This window comes from Mastomys coucha, unplaced genomic scaffold (assembly GCF_008632895.1).
Source record: "Mastomys coucha isolate ucsf_1 unplaced genomic scaffold, UCSF_Mcou_1 pScaffold1, whole genome shotgun sequence".
NCBI lineage: Eukaryota > Metazoa > Chordata > Mammalia > Rodentia > Muridae > Mastomys > Mastomys coucha.
Genome location: NW_022196891.1, coordinates 92,438,466 through 92,450,900, shown reverse-complemented (window position 1 = coordinate 92,450,900; position 12,435 = coordinate 92,438,466). Strand labels below are relative to the sequence as shown.

Below are 12,435 nucleotides of genomic sequence, written 5' to 3'. Positions count from 1 at the left end.
CTAAGAACACTAACCCAGACAGACCGGAAGGAACCCAAGTCACTGGGCTGGCAGAGTTCCTGTGTGCCCGGTCCTGCTGGTCCCAGTTATTCCCAGTGTTGGGACAGATGTTGGTTCCTGCTCACCTCTCATCCTGGGTGTTTCAGAGTGCCTGGGAGTGGAGCTTCCTCTAGGTGTTGTGAGACTGGCTATGGAGCTTGTGCCCAAGGTCTGCTCTGGACCCCAGCCCAGACAGACCAGAAGAAACCCAAGTCACTGGGCTGGTGGAGTTCCTGTGTACCTAGTCCCTCTGGTCCCAGTTACTCTCAGTATTGGGACCGATATTGGTTCCTGCTCACTTCTGATCCTGGGTTGAGGTCCAGGTTAGTTGACTCTGTCTGTCCTCCTATGGGATTCCCATCCCCTTCAGGGCCTTCAACTCTTCCCCAACTATTCCATAAGAGTCCCTGATCTCTGTCCAATATTTGGCTGTGGGTAACTGCATCTGTTTCAGACAGCTGCTGGATACAGCCTCTCAGAGGACAATTGTGCTAGGTTCCAGTCTGCAAGCATAACAGAGTATCATTAATAATGTCAAGTATTGGTGCTTGTCCTTGATGAGTTCCAAGTTGTGCCAGTTATTGGTTGGCCATTCCTTCAGTCTCTGGTCCATCTTTGTCCCTGCATTTCTTTTAGATAGGATAAATTTTATGTCCAAAGTTGTGTGTGTATGTGTGTGTGTGTGTGTGTGTGTGTGTGTGTGTGTGTATGTGTGTGTGGTGAGGGTTGGTCTTTTTATCCTGCTACTGGGTGTCCTGCCTGGCTACAGGAGGTGCCCTCTCCAGGCTCCATGTCCCCACTGTTATGCATCTAGGGTAAGGTCACCCACATCCCACCCCCTTGGCCCTTGGCAGCTGCAGATTTCCATTCATACTCCTGGCCCTCTGGGCCTCTCTCCTGTCCCTCCCCACAACTGCCTCTCTTATTCCCCTCATCTCCCCTCTCCCACCCCCTTCCCTCCCTCTCTCTGCCTCTTATGTCTATTTTGTTCCCTGTCCTAAGTGTGATTCAAGCATCCTTGCTTTAACTTCTTTGGGTTAGTGGGATGTATTATGGGTATTCTGTGCTTTATGTCTGATATTCACTTATCAGTAAATACATACCATGCATGTCTTTGGGTCTTTTTTTTTTTTGGTTTATTTTTCGAGACAAGGTTTCTCTGTATAGCCCTGGCTGTCTTGGAACTCACTCTGTAGACCAGGCTGGCCTTGAACTCAGAAATCTGCTTGTCTCTGCCTCCCAAGTGCTAGGATTAAAGGCATGTACTATCACTGCCCAGCTGGGTCTTTTTAAAAAACTTAATTTCTAACTACATTTTCATTTCTAATTTAAATTAGAGACTTTTGAAAAAATAAATCATTGTTTGCAATTTGACTGTCACCCATAATTTAGATTATTAATATTCTATTTATGTGAATTTTAGGTTGAGAAGAAGAGTGAAGAATTTCTTCCATGTGTGTGGAAGATGATGATACATGACTAGCTAGCATCTTCTAGAAGCCAATGATCTTTGTTTAGACAAAAAGTTGGATAAATATCAAGTCAAAGAAATAAAAAGCAACTAAGGAAGAATATTGAAATCAAGAGCATGGTGACATCCTCTCTCACTAATTACTAGCCCCAAACTATTCTTCTGGATTATGGTCAGGAGGCAGACATGGGTCCCATAATGATACCAATCTCCAGTCCTGACACACCAAGAGTTATTTGATTGGATATTCTGTATACCTAGGAACAGTGAGTGGCCAATACTTTGTTTTAGTACTCTCTCTATAAAATATCTAAAATAGGTTAAATATGGTTAAATAGGATGTAAAAATCTATGAGTTTTGCAGGAAGTTTGCTCCAAATGACAGGAAAATATCCTTAGTTTTGACCTCCAAAGGAATAAAAACAGAAATAATCATGGAATGCCTGTAGTGTTATGTACCAGAAAGCCTCTGTAAATGGCTTTGCCCCATTTTCTCTAGATCACCACAGCTATTATCACCACCAGAACATCTTCATGTCTTAAAGCTGTAGTGTTATTAGAATGTGTTCATGTACAGTACAGGAGAACTCTTCTGAGATAGAGTAGGAGAGGTGGTTCAGTAGTTAAGAGCACTTGCTGTTTTCCCAGAATGATCGAATTCACTTCCCACATTTTCTGATATACAACTACCTTTAGCTAAAGCTCTAGGTCCCCAGTCCTCTTTTCAGGCCTCTGTGGGCACACACACACAGCATAGATTCACATGCATACACAAAAATAAAAATCAAAATTAAAGAAAGTAAGTATTCTGTGGTAGGTTACTTAGAAGTTGTTGGTTTCAGTTTCTACTCATTCTCATAATGAGATAGGCTGAGAGAAGAAAGGAATAATCTTAAGCATGGTCTAGACTCTGATTAGTCTCATCTAATACTACATTAACGTTATTTTCCAAAAAGGAAAGAATGTTCTTTCTCATGAAATGAATAAACTTCTTTCACTTTTAAGGGATCAACATTCTGTACTCCAAATGACAGCATGGAAATCCCCTAAAATAAACAGTTCCTCTTTGTTCTTTAAACTAACTGAGCAAAATGTCTTTATAAGAAGTCTCTATAATTTTATTTAACATATAACTTTTGTGTTGTATGCAGTATACTCACATTACAAGTCATAGGCATGGACTGTAAATTGGGAATATGACATTGCACTAGTGAATTTCAAAATACCTTACTGGGGAAAATTAGTATTGAAGAAACTGACTTAATTATCTTAAAGTAATTTGTGGGTTGTTGTCCAAGCAGTATGCCCACCACGCCAACCTGTGTTCTTGGCAATATGTAAGCAGTTCAAGCCCTTAAAAGAACGAGCATTAGTTTTCTTTAAGGGTATGACCACATTCCAGGGAATGGTCACATACCCAAGAGTATTTGGGTGGTATGAATTGTTCTGGATGAAACTTTTGGGTTCTTTTTTCTTAAGGATCATGAGGTTGAGTGGGTAGGATGTGGAGATGAACCATGGAAGAGCTGGAGGTGAACCATGGAAGGGATAGATATGATCAAAATATATTGAATAAAATTCTCAATGAATTAGCAAAATATTATTTTTTAAAAGAAAGTGACACAAGACTCAGTGGAAACAAGTGTTCATATATATTCTTAGTAGAAAGATGTTGCATGCAGGATTTTTTTCCTAGAGTGTCTATTTCTGTTTACCCCAGATAGGGTAACAACAGACCAAAAAAATTATTTCATCAAGTGTAGCTTCATGAATGATGTACTTAATTGGGGTTACTTACAGTAAGTTACAGAAGCAACTTACAGGCAGCTACACTGTAAAGAATGTGCAATAAAATGTATTTATGAATTGTTATGTGCTGTTTGTGCTTGTTGAAAGCAGACTCTGAACACTGGAAGAGCTCTCTTTCCCCAGATTATAGTATGTTTATTTCAAGTGTCCTCAAAAACTCCCTATCTAGCTGTCTATATCTGTGACAGAGAGGAAGGAAAATAGCAAAATCCAAGTGTATTAAAACCACTCTGTTCTTTAGAGCAGCTAGAGGGTAAAACATATGATGTCTGTGCTCATGAGTATTGACATAGCCATTCATCCTTGTCTGGTGCCCTTCATTGAGCCATCAGTGCATCAAGCAATTATGGACATGGCCAGAATTCTATATACCACTTTGTGTGATTTGGTTTTTGGTTCCATTAATTCAAGGAGCTTCAACAGCTTGAAAGGACATTGATTCCAGCACAACCTGTATGGCATTGGTGGCAGAACTTGTGGGCACCAAACTACATTTCTATAAATATGAACGCCATTTTCAGAGTTTGATTCTGTGCTAGCACAGAAAGAAGCTGGGCTGAAGGCTTTAAGTCTGATCCAAAACTGGATATTCTTTTTTAACTTTTACTGAAGTTGAATCTATAATAGATTTTGTCTGTTGACATGTCTCATATATTGTTAATAATTGCTGTTCTAGTGCTACATCCAAGCTTTTATATCTTTCCATGACTGTGAACAATATTCTATAGGAGTTGTTTACTCAGTTTCTCTATTTTAGTCCTAATGGTAACCCTTTGAGCTTCTATTAACTTTCAGCATAACTTTGGCATCAAAAGTATTGAGGCACACAGATTAGCCTGTCCTACAAGTATCCTAGCTTGCTCAAAAACCTCTTGAGGTTCACTTTCTGTATCCCATGTGGAACTTCTTCTTATCAAGTCATATAAAGAATGAACATTTTAAACAAGACTGCTATGACAATGCAACAGTCCCCCTAGTAACTCCAAAAATACGTGTAGTAGTTTTTCACAGATACAGGCTGATACAGAATTTTATCAATAAGCCTGACAAGTATTGTGCACATCTTACCTGGCTACCATACTCTAAAGAATTTCACAGTTGTGCCTGACCCTCACACCTTGTATGGCCCGACTTCCTACCCTCACTTCTGTAGGTGAATTTGTGTATCTTCAATATACTTTTCTAAATCTTGAAGACTCCCAAAAGATGTCATTGTATAAACTATATAATTAAGCCTTTTTACAGGCTTTCAGGATAATAAAACATGTCCCAAGCTGCAAATCACATAACACATACATAACAAACTGTGAAGATGAAATTGAGGAAGGTAAACAGCTATCTATTCCAAGTCTTGGGATATAGTAACTAAAGTAATATTTTAAAAAGTGCTGACATTGTCCAATGTAGCATGAATATGTCCCAGTTTGTGTGTGTGTGTGTGTGTGTGTGTGTGTGTGTGTGTGTGAAACAAGCAACATTTGGTACTAGGATGCATAACAGGTATACTTCATTTAGCTCTCTACAATCAATGCTCAATTTTTATGAGCCATCTCTTTTATTTACTGGCCCCACAAGGCTTTTAAAATGGCAAAACAAATCATCTCTACCTTTTCTAATTAGTTGATGATTTCTGTAACTTCATCATATTCCCAATTAACTTGTATTATTTATTAATTGCCTCCTTTTGGGCACTAAATACACCCAACCACACATGAATACCTTAAAATTCTTATCCCCAGGAGAAGCTCTCCAACCATGGTATGCAAGAAGTGTAAGTTCATCCATCTCCAGTATATTTTCTGGCAAGAGAAAAATGACCACAGTATACTCCCAGAAGAGATAATATCCCACCCTTGGGACTAACTAAGTCCTTTTTACCTTTACTATTCTATCTCCAAATCAATTTGCTGTTACTCATTGTTCAAAATCATAAATTAATGTACACACAGTCTATGTAACACACTAAAGTACAAATATTTCACACATTTACAGAAGACCTGAAAGTGCTTTGTCTAGCCCTAGTAGCCTTTGGCTAGTTCTTTAGGGGAATGGCTAAGGAGGCTCTCAATCTTAACCTCAGCAGAAAGTGTAGAAGGAAATACTCATGCCTCTTTTACCCTTTTATTGAACTATTATTTCGACCTTAAAGTCATCTGAAGGTTCAAAAGTATCAAATTCAGCTTTTTATCAATTTTCTTTCTTCTAAGAACTCTACCTTGACCTATTTTTGCCACTTTTGTTTTATAAGGACTAAGATAGATCTCACCATGTGTCTTGCCTTTCTTTATCCCTCCCTGAGAGGTTTAGTACCTTACAAACCCAACTTATATACTAGTTGTTGTATTGACTTTTCCTAATAAGTCATGAACAAATACGATTCATTGTATATAGGATGCCAAAGCTATATCCATGAAAGATTCCACATGAGTTTAGCTTGATGAACCAATGATTTTAAATGGGATTCCAGACAGGAACATAGGCAATTTGTAGTTGCTACACTACTGAAGAAAAGAAATCCCCCTCTTTAGCAAATGTTTACCACTTACATATTCCTACAGAGAAGTGGAACTTTGTATGCTTTTTGAACCTCCTATGCATAACTGCAGCTGTTCTGATACTTAAAAAACAACAGTCATGTAATCATGTCATGTCTAGAGAACAGAATTCTACAACAGAATGGCTATTTACACAACTTTTTAAGGGAATTTGTCATTAGCTAACAAAACTATATATATGTTTTCCATTTAACCAATCAATTTCATTTATAAAATTTTTAATTGAATATATACATCCAACAACAGAAAAAAAGTAAAAAGAATCTTGTCTTCTAATCTCATCTTGGTCTGTGTCTCTTGATTGAGGATTGGAGACTGTTAATATCAAGAGTTTTTATTGAACAAACTAACATGTTCATATAGGAAAATGGTTGAATAAATCATAGTTCACCCATTCAATTAAGTGTCATGCATCAATAAAGGGAGTAAGGTATATTTCTTACTCTATATATGGCATATTTGCTAAGTAAAAAAAAAAGGTAAAAGAGCACCTATATATGGCATGCTTTCTTTTATGTGTGAAAGAGAAATAAGAACACAAATATGTGTCTGCTCATTGGGGAAAAAGATGACAGATAAACAAAAAAGTACTGAATACAACAAACAGAAGAGGCATTTCTCTAATACTACATTTTCATACAGTTCTGATATTTAAAACTATGTTTTTTCTAATTAAAAATGACAAAATGTAAACTAAAATGTAATACAAAGAGAAATAAGTCAATCTAAATGATTAACTCTATTACACTGGAGGAAAATACTTAATCTACACAGTTTAGGGTACAAACAAAATAAAACTTTAAATTTTCCAGGTTCATTTTTGCCATGATAATTTTAGCAACCTGTATTTTCTCTATAGAGTAAATAAGTAAGTATACTGTAGAACTAAGTAACTTGCCTATGGAGAACAGAGTTACAAATATAGATATAAGATAAGGTGGGGAAAAGCTACAGTAATAGATTGAAATTGGAAGGCACAGTATGAATCAATGGCAGATTTCAAAAAGGAAAAGGTTTGCATAGACACAGGACTACTTTTTATGCTTCATGCATACTTCTTGTTCTGTCTACTGAGGAAGTAAAGAAGCAACGGTGCTCCACTAGTAATGAATGTAGTGTTCAGAATTTTGATTCTAATGATCATGAGAAAAGCAAAATGAAAATGGGTACCTTGATAAGATGAAGGAGAAGAAGAAGGAAAAGAAGGAGAAGGAGGAGGAGGAGGAAGAACCAGAGTTTCTTAGAGAAAGAATGAATTCCAATGGTGGGTCTAGAAATCTGAGTCTAGGGCTTTTTGTTTTACCTGAACATAAGGAAGTACTCAAAAATTTATAGGAACTGGGCCAAAAAAGGAAACAAGAACTACTTTGAGATCTTCTACTGGGCATATTAGGAACAATTTGGGAATTAAAATAAATAACTTTAGTAATAGATCATGTCACATTGAATAAATAAGTTCACATTGATATAGACACTGATTTCATATAGAAAAATGAATGAATAAGCAAATAGAAGAGAAAGCTTTTCTTTGTAGTGGAATGCCAATTAATAAATATAAAAGTAATGGTTGAATGCCATTTGGGAGTCATAAATGTACTACTAATAAAAATGATTAATGACCTAAAATTAGCAGGTGAAAACTTGATTTTAAAAGATTTATTTATTTATTTATGTAAATGAGTATACACTGTAGCTGTACAGATAGTTGTGAGCTTTCATCTGGTTCTTGGGAATTGACTTTAGGACCTCTGCTGGTGCCAGTAACCCCACTCGCTCAGTCCCTGCTTGCTCCGGCTCAAAGATTTATTTATTATTATAAATAAGTACACTGTAGCTGTATTCAGATACACCCGAAGAGGGAGTCAGATTTCATTATGGGTTGTTGTGAGCCACCATGTGGTTGCTGGGATTTGAACTCAGGACCTTCGGAAGAGCAGTCGGTGCTTTTACCTGATGAGCCATCTCACCAACTTGAAAATTTGATTTTTAAATGAGGTATTTATAAAGTTGTGAAATAGTCCTTCCCAAAGTACTTGTTAATAATAAGGTAACTTTAATAATATGATAATGATAACTTGTTAATATGTTAATCAATAACATTTGTTAAAGGTAATAATAATTACTAATAAAATAAAAATAAATATAAATAATAGTAATTCTATACTACAGAAACTGGACAGAAACTTGCTTATGTGATAAAAATGACTACCACCAATAAAAAGGACCATCAGGCAACATGTACCTCCAGATAAGTACACAGCATCTACCTCATGATATTTCTACCCCAAAATACAAAATTTCAATCTAATTGTGAAAACTGAGTATGCTGGTAACCAGCCTCCATGATGGTACCCATTCAACTCTGACTCCCAGCATTCCCATCAGTACATAGTGTCTCTCTGGCACTGAGAAGAGCTAATATTTGTTATCAATAGATTATTCTCCAAGTATTACGACTGCTGGGGATTATGGAAGACATTCTCGCTTAGGTCTTTTTTGATCTAGAAGAACTTATCTTTCATGAGGTGGGAATTTTCAGTTCCTGCTACCCAGCAGTCCAATAACCACATGCACATGGTGAAGAAATGAGGAATCCAGCCAACAGCGACTGAGTGTGTATCTTCTGTGTGACTTTTCCTGTCCCAGTCAACTGGATGACTGTAGTTCAAGCTATCATTTGGACCATGATATCAGGGCAGGTGAAAAAATGCCAATCTAGCTTATTTGCCTCCAAATTATGATAGTACAAACTGGAAGGTACTATTTAGTCTCACTTAAGCCACTACTAATTGTAGGGCAATTTGTTACTATACTATATAGTAGACAAATGATTTAAGTGCTATTTTTAGAAAGAAATAATTAATATGTGTGGTTCAAAGATATCAAAAACTAACAACAAACAAAACAACAAAATTCCAGGTCCAGAGGTTGAGAGGGCTCTGTCAGTAAAGTTACTTGTCAAGCAAGCACAAGGGTTTGAATTCAGATTTCTAGAATCTAGGAAAAAGTTGCACCCATTTTACCTGTAATCCTAGTGCCAGAAAGACTCACACAGGCAGATGGAACTCACTGACCAGTCAGTTTAGATAACCTGCAAGTTTAAGGGTCAGAGAGAGGCCTTGCCTCAAATAATAGGGTAGAAAGCTGGTGAGAAAGACATTGACATTAGCCTCTAGTCTCCACACATCTTCATGCACTGGTGCAAACCACATAACACACACACACACACACACACACACACACACACACACACACACACTTCCTACTTCCAAAGATCTTTTTCAAATTAAAGAGACCTGAAAATCAAATACGGGACCCTGAAGTGTGGATGGTTTTGTTATTCTTATCATGCCATAAGAAAGATTATTGAGATACTCATCAAAACTTGAAGACAGTAAAAAATTATGAAAAACTACTGTACCAATATTAGTGTCTTGTAATTGATCATTTTACTACAGTAATAGAACATTGTCTTTATTTTTAAGAAGTACACATTAAGGTTCTTCCGGTTCCTTAGAGCTTGTCATCTCTGCAGTCTTCTGACTTTTAATTTCCAGGACTTGCATTCTGCCATGTCTTCTGAAGAAGGGAAGCTCTTCATGGGAGGGCTCAACTTCAACACTGATGAGCAGGCACTTGAAGACCACTCCAGCAGCTTTGGGCCTCTCTCTGAGATGGTTGTTGTCAAGGACTTGGAGACTCAAAGATCCTGGGGTTTTGACTTTATCACCTTCACAAACCCAGAGCATGCCTCAGATGCAATGAGAGCCATGAATGGAGAGTCCCTGGATGGGCGCCTAATCCGTGTTGATCATGCAGGCAAGTCGGCCAGGGGAACCAGAGGGGGTGCCTTTGGTAGGTGTGGTTGTAGCTACTCTAGAGGTTGTGGAGACCAGGGATATGGAAGTGGAAGATATGACAGTTGACCTGGAGGATATGGATATGGGTATGGGCGGTCTAGAGACTACAGTGGCAGAAGCCAGGGTGGCTATGACCACTACTCTGGAGGAAATTACAGAGACAATTATAACAACTGAGATGGGGCATGCACACAAAATGTAGATACACAAGGAATAACACTTCTGATCCAGGATTGTCCTTGCAAATTACTGTATTTATAAAGATTTTTGGAGCTGCGCTGAAATGTCTATTTTAGTACATCAAGTTCTATTTTTGAATTGAGCTCCCAAGGTAGTTTGTTAAAGAACTTTTTGAAAGCTCAACGTGTTCTTTAAACATTTTTTCCTTTTTAAAGACAAATTTTAAGACATTTGCTACAGTCCCAATATTTTTTGTTTTATTGGAATTTTTATTTAGGCACTCAGTATTATTGTTTCTGGCCAAAGGAAGAAAGTGGACAGACTAAATCAGTTTATAAAATTAATGTGTATTTCAGGACATTTTAAAAAATTTAAACAATGTTTATCATGGCCAGAAAGTGATTTCTGAATGTACCTATGAACAATCTGAGTCAAGACCATTACTTAGAGATTTTTTTATTAAAGATTATCATCCTGATTATATAGAAGAGCTTCTTTTAAAAAAAGAAGAAATACACATTAAAATACTTAAAGGAGAGATAAATGTCTGTAATTTATTCAAAAATATCAGAAATAACAATTACATAACAAAATTGCATAGTCAAAATATATACCTCTATATATCTTTATAACTACAGAGAGATAACATTTCTAAAATATTAACATTTAGAAAACCCCTTCACAGATATTCAGAAATTAAAAATTTCACTATTTACACTAGAGTAAAAAGATTGCAATGCCAGGCAGTGTTATTTCTGAATTTCCACTTTAAGTAAACTAAGCTGTTTTCTCAAACTGAGAGTTGATTACATTAATTGGGTTTGAAAATGAATTAACTGCACCAGCCCAGTGGCTTGGGTTCCTTCCGGTGTGTCTGGGCCAGCTGGTGCGGAGCAGACCTTAGGCGTAAACTCCTCAGCCAGTCCCAAAACACCCAGAAGAAGCTCCACTTCCAGGTGCTCTAACAAGCCCAGGATCACAGGATCCCAGAACCACAGGATCACAGAGACATCTTAACTCTGAGGAGTTCTGACACAACCAGGATCATAGGAAGCACAGATTCCAGTCAGATTTAGCAAGGGCAGGTAGCACTAGAGATAACCAGATGGCGGAAGGCAAGTGGAAGAACATAAGCAACAGAAACCAAGGTTACTTGGCATCATCAGAACCCAATTCTCCCACCATGGCAAGTCCTGGACACACCATCACACCTGTAAAGCAAGATTCAGACAGATCTAAAATCATTTCTCATGATGATGATACAGGACTTTAAGAAAGACATAAATAACTCCCTCAAAGAAATACAGGAGAACACAGGTAAACAGCTAGAAGCCCTTCAAGAGGAAACCCAAAAATCCCTTAAAGAACTAAGGGAAAACACAATCAAACAGGTGAAGGAAATGAACAAAACCATCCAGGATCTAGAAATGGAAATAGAAACAATAAAGAAATCACAAAGGGAGACAACCCTGGAGATACAAAACCTAGGAAAGAGATAAGGAATCATAGATAAGGAGTCATCACCAACAGAATACAAGAGATAGAAGCGAGAATCTCAGGTGCAGAAGACACCTTAGAAAAAATTGACACAACAGTCAAAGAAAATGCAAAAAGCAAAAGGCTCCTAACCCAGAACATCCAGGAAATCCAGGCCTCAATGAGAAGACCAAACCTAAGGATAATAGGTATAGAAGAGAGTGAAGACTCCCAACTTAAAGGGCCAATAAATATCTTCAAAACAATTATAGAAGAAAACTTCTCTAACCTAAAGAAAGAGATGCCCATGAACATACAAGAAGCCTACAGAACTCCAAATAGACTGGACCAGAAAAGAACTTCCTCCCGTCACATAATAATCAAAACACCAAATGCCCTAAACAAAGAAAGAATTTTAAAAGAAGTAAAGGAAAAAGGTCAAGTAACATATAAAGGCAGGACTATCAGAATTACACCAGACTTCTCACCAGAAACTATGAAAGCTAGAAGATCCTGGGCCGATCTCATACAGACCCTAGAGAACACAAATGCCAGCCCAGGTTACTATCCCCTCACCCTCTCAATTACCATAGATGGATTAAAGAAGATATTCCATGACAAAACCAAATTTACACAATATCTTTTCACAAATCCAGCCCTGCAAAGGATAGTAGATGGAAAACACTAACATAAGGAGCAGAACTATACTCTACAAGAAGTAAGAAATTAATCTTTCAACAAAGCCACACAAACCTAATTCCACCTCTAACAACAAAAATAACAGGAAGTGACAATTACCTTTTCTTAATATGAAAATTAATATTACCAACATATCCTAACCGATTGAAATCCAAAAATATGAGGAACTAGAAATCCAGTGGTCTCTCTAATTTGGTAATTGGAGAAATAGGTCCAATATTGTACAATCCATATACACTTTCAGCTTGTTTGTACCTTACAGTGTCTTGCTGTGTACTACATAATGTTCTTGAAATCTTGCTTCTCCTATCTCAGCCTCTCTATTAGTAGTATTGTTTATTTCATG

General features: G+C 37.2%; 1 long non-coding RNA gene and 1 pseudogene across 1 annotated transcript in view; both read left to right on the top strand.

The window, feature by feature from the left end:
* Positions 1 to 1,623, top strand: part of LOC116071970 — a 9,570-nt gene extending 7,947 nt beyond the window's left edge. Inside the window, exon 2 of the long non-coding RNA XR_004111258.1 lies at positions 1,463 to 1,623. This is a non-coding gene — a long non-coding RNA (uncharacterized LOC116071970). The remainder of the gene's footprint in view (positions 1 to 1,462) is intronic.
* A 7,823-nt stretch (positions 1,624 to 9,446) lies between these two features.
* On the top strand, positions 9,447 to 10,228 carry LOC116071965 (annotated as a pseudogene).
* Positions 10,229 to 12,435: the final 2,207 nt, after the last annotated feature.